This window comes from Dendroctonus ponderosae, unplaced genomic scaffold, assembly GCF_020466585.1.
Source record: "Dendroctonus ponderosae isolate FM_Combo_2020 unplaced genomic scaffold, Dpon_F_20191213v2 Dpon_F_20191213_4, whole genome shotgun sequence".
Classification (NCBI taxonomy): domain Eukaryota; kingdom Metazoa; phylum Arthropoda; class Insecta; order Coleoptera; family Curculionidae; genus Dendroctonus; species Dendroctonus ponderosae.
Genome location: NW_026018611.1, coordinates 16,217,031 through 16,222,141, shown reverse-complemented (window position 1 = coordinate 16,222,141; position 5,111 = coordinate 16,217,031). Strand labels below are relative to the sequence as shown.

General features: G+C 34.9%; 1 protein-coding gene across 1 annotated transcript in view; it reads left to right on the top strand.

Moving 5' to 3' along the window:
• LOC109541269 (ATP-citrate synthase) overlaps positions 1-5,111 on the top strand; it is a 52,798-nt gene that overhangs the window by 3,076 nt on the left and 44,611 nt on the right. The window lies entirely within an intron of this gene.

Here is a 5,111-nt window from a genome sequence, read left to right as displayed (position 1 = left end):
GATTAAATTCGTATTATTTAAAAAACCTTAAGATTTAGGTATTATAAACCTTATTAAAACAGACACTTATTTTGTTTAGCGAATCCAAAAATGCAATAATATACCGGACATTCCATTTAAAAAAACGCAACTTTGATACCTTTAGAGCTTTTGGGACGCCCTGTACATTACAAAAATATTTTAAAATGTGCGCTCGGTAGGCGTCGGACAATTCATAAAATAATACTTTTTAAAAATCAGACGGTTTAGCCGCAAACTTCCGTGCCGTATAGCGTGAATAACCCTGTATACATGGCTGTGAAAAATCAGAAATATATGCAGCATAACATTTCTTCTCCTATAAGATTGCATCTTAAACACAAACAAACATTAACCAGAAACAATTTATTAAAAAAACGTTAACGACTATGGCGCTCGTTGAAGCACCATGCGTTTCGTCCCGGGCACACCCATTGGACTCGTCAGTAAGGCCTAGGTAAGCCCTAGCTTAGACGTCCGATACAGTATTTAGTATTGGAAGTTGTATTTGAACCAAAACGGCGCAGATGTTCTTCGGAGAGATATAGCTGGCATTTCTGCTGGAGCTTCTACTTGATACTTGGCGCATAGATTTCGCCACAGGACTTTCTCTGAGGTTAGGCGTCGCTATTCGAGCAAGGTCAGGCGGTTAAAAACCAAGTATGTGCATAGCGGAAACATGGCAGGCGCAAGCGCAATCAGCTAGGACTGGTGCGGACGGTTAAGAAAAAAATGTGCGGACGGTTAAGAAAAAAATATCTGCGCGCGGAAGGCAGTTATTTTTTTCCGATGTGTACATTTCGCCTTATCGAGTAGTGACGAGGTGTGCTAAACGGATATTTTTCTGTAACAGGTTAGAACGTTCCAGTTTCACATTGGTAATAGTTGGATAAATGCGGTTCCAAAAGGAACATGTTACTTTTTAAATTTTTCATTAAAAATGCAGAATGATGATAGTAAAAATAGTGATGATATACACGGTGGTTTTTTAGTGCGATAGAGTCCATTATTTCCGATGGTGTTGAACTTTTTTTAGTTTCATATAAAAGTTGTTGACGCACAAAGTGCGCACATTTTAAAAATATCTTATATTATACAGAGTGTCTCACAAAAACGAGGCAAGATCAAAGTGCATTTTTTTAAATAGAACTACCCATTTTTCATCAGCTCATGGAATGCAGCTTGAAACGCTGCATATGCACCGTAAATTGTTTTTTATTATTTGCGACGTTGGCAGATTATCGGCATTTTAGTAAAATTTTGCTTAAAAACATGGTAACTAACTTTTTTAACGCAATATAATATTTGTTTATCAAATGGAAGTACCTGTATATTAATACGCCATTAGATAAATAATTTACAAAGTTACAAATTTGCATTTACAATTTAAGCTGTGAAATCAACCGTTTTCAAATTATAATTTATTTTAGTTAAAAATTTCAAAAGCTGCTACATTTTGTAAGGTGGCTATGGAAGTCAATAAATAAGTGTCTAAATTTGATGATACTTGACATAATCAATCAAGAAAAGTGCAACGTTTTATAAAATGCATGGAATTTCATAGCAACCACCAAAAAATATTTTTTTAAAATATGTCGACCTTACAACGTTTATTACTATTCAAATAACTTTTATTTAATCTCTGACTGAATTTATACAGGGTGATTCAAAATTGGCGTCATTCCTCTCGAGGTGTTGTCTGGCACTATTATAGGAGTACAGAGAAAATAGTAAAAGAAATTAATTGTTATTAAAAACTGAGAAGTTTCCAAAAAACTATATCAGAAATACGGCAGCAATGTTTTTCAAGGTTATCTGCCTAATTAACATTGCGCAAATACCTGTTGCTTCATAATTATTAAAAACTCCGGTAACAGTAAAGTTGAAATTTGATCTTCAACTGTTAATATCTTCTAGAAATTTTGGAAAAAAAAAATTTGCAATATTTTTCTCGTACTCCCCAAGAATCACCCTGTATTTAAAAATGACCAGCCTGCTTAAATGCAGGTGCACATTCTGCTTAAAACGATTGTTATTTTACATTTCAACTGTGATGGAATTTATCTCTTAGACTCGTAGTTTGCTTATAGCTCATATGCAAGTGCACATTCTGCTTAGTTTGCTGGTAATGGGCATATAAATCTCGAGATAAGTTTATTGAGAGAAAACTCTTTTTTTAAGATTGATTACAGAATGTCAGAAAACTAAATACTTATAGACTAAAAATGCTGAATTATATCATCGCAGGAACTAAACAAATTTTTGCTCATCTGAACAGTAATTCTTATAAACGAAAAGTGATACACAATCATCAAGGCAACGCGCAACTACATGCAACATATTTTTCGTTGACAAATGGTTACTGAAACTGCTGCAAATGAATAGAGCGCTCGACGATGGTGCATCGGTTCTGTGCTGACGCGAACCACTTTTTCAGGTTTATGAGACGGTTCCAAAAACAACCTTTAAATCGGCAAACGGCTGCAGCTGATGCGAAGTGCGCACAACTGTTTCAGTTTTTTGAGACGGTTCCAAAAAAACCGGTTAAATTGACCAACCCTAGTAGTGACAGTCCAAGCATTTGTATTTCTATCGCACGGTGTGTTCTTCCGGTGTTTCAGCGAATTTCGTTTGGTTATACGGAGAAATTAAAAATTAGCGCCATTCTCTGGAGGTGTTGTCTGGGGGTTTTTAAGGAGTACAGAAAAAATTGTGAAAATAATATTGTTATTAAAAACTGAGATATTTGCAAAAAAAACTATTTCAGAATGACGGCAACAATGTTTTTCGAGGTAATCTGCCTAATTAACATTATGTAAATACTTGTTGATTCATAAATGTTAAAAACTCCGATAACATAAAAAAAAACTCCAAACAAGTTAGTGCCTGTGTAATCACCTTATTATCCACTCTTATCGAGCAGCTTCTGGTATCTGGTTATTTAACTTCTGCTCAATTTGTACCGGTGTTCAGTAAACCATTGGTTCTGTGTAACTTACATACGTGGTAGGAACGTAAGGGCTAGGTTCCTCGGTATCTTTTTGGTGCCTGGGAAAGTGTCAAAGTTGTGAAATGCTCTGAGTACTCCTGGAATGATCTGCTGCCAATCTTCCAGTGTCTAGCCGTTTGTTCGCGAAAGTTCTTACCGCTTCTGCTATGTTAATGTGGTATTCTCCCAAAACGAATAGCATATCCGATATTCGATGTTGGTGTACATTTTGTGAAATAAACTTCAAAGAATCAGTGTCACAGTTTGGCAAATGTTTGTTATTATTGACAAAAGGCTATCTACCTGTAAGTATCTGGTAATCACAAAAAAAAGGCATTGCCGCTTTCACTTTTCATCAAAAAATTGTAGAAGAGAACTTTTTAATGTAAAAAGTTTTCAAAGTTTTCAATATTTTTCTCGTACCCTTCAAGTGAGCCCCTATTACCCCTTTAAAGGGATGACGCCAATTTTGAATCACCCTGTATAGTATAGTGAGTCGACTTCTTAGATGTATTGGAATTTTTCTATTTTTCAGAGTGTTCTTCAGTTTTCCAAAGGATGCCCTAGCCAGTCGTCTTCTTCGTCTGTCTATCTCTTGAGTTTGATTTCCTCTTCCCAGTGATAGTACATCACCTAGGTACTTAACTCGAATAATACGAGCACTACTGTAATTTTGTACCATTTAAGAATGTTAAGGTTTTAATACAAATTTGAGCCAGTTTCGCCTAGCAGATGTGCACTCCTGCACTAATCGAAATGCTAATGTTATTTCATTTGGTCATTTCACACTGTTTAATAAATAATAATTATAATTGCCCTATAATTGATAGAGAAAGGAAAAAATGAACTTTAATCCTGATCAGATTAATAGAAGTAAATTCAACGACATTTTATTAAAACAACTATAAATGCAAATTAAGTAAAATTTACATTTTTTAAGTTGTTTGACCTGTTCTCGGTCAAGCTATTATGCACAGGTTTGCGCGTATTGGCTCAATGATCTCGAAAGGAACCTTTTTTTATTCGATTTACTCTTAAATTATTTAAATTCCTTATCACATTTCTTCAATGCATGAACTAAGCATATGTTGTTAGTTAAAGGGAAAATCCATTCCTAGGCGTTTTACTTGCATAATTGAATCAGTGACATGGTACCCTACTACAATAGATTGTTGAACTTTGGAGTGAACCTTTAGAATAAACTCAAGGTAAAACGCTATTATTATATGAAGATATTGAAACTAGCAAGATATAGATTGGGTTACACTCGCATTCGTTATCTAGTGCATTAAAGTCAATTCTTAAACTACGATAAGGTCCTCAAGAGCAAATGGTAGCTAACGAAAACATCGGCAATCTCGTGTGTTTATCATTGCAATGAACCATTTGACATTGAATGTGTATGTGTGTGAGTGTCTCTATCAGGCCATTACCCAAAAATCAACAATCGGTTTTAATAGTTCTATTTTAAAAATGGTTGTAGAATGCGTGGCCAATGAGTGGCTTATGTAATTGATATCGACTTTCAAATAACCTGGTCACATGAGTCTTTCAAGGAATTCGTACGGTAAAACCTGAATTTTTATTGCCGAAATTGCATTTATCCGTTGTTTTAGTATTACGAAATTATCTTACTAAATTCATAACTTCGTTCAATATATGCAGTTATTATACTACTACAGTTGTCGCTTACATTTCACGTTAAACTCACTGAATTTCATCTGCATAACAGCAACAGTATTATACATATACACATTTTTTGCAAAAAAAAATTAGAAACGAAATTTTGAATTTGGCAATCGCTCCGCATCTTATGAGTGAGACGACGCATTGAGTATGAGACAGATTGCTAATAGGGGTTTAAGAAAATGTGTTTACTTTTCGGCAATTGTTTTCTCCCCACAAGGTTTTCTTTCCCTTGTTTTTTTTCCTCCTTGTTTTTAAATGATGTGCACGTATGATGAAGCCATCTGCAACATTTAATGCACTGAAGCCATTCCACTGCCGGCGTTGTATTCTCGAAGCGCTTCAAACATGATTTTCGTAGCGCTCTCACATCAAGTGGGATTATTTTTTTTAAATAGCTTAAGCCAATCATCACCAG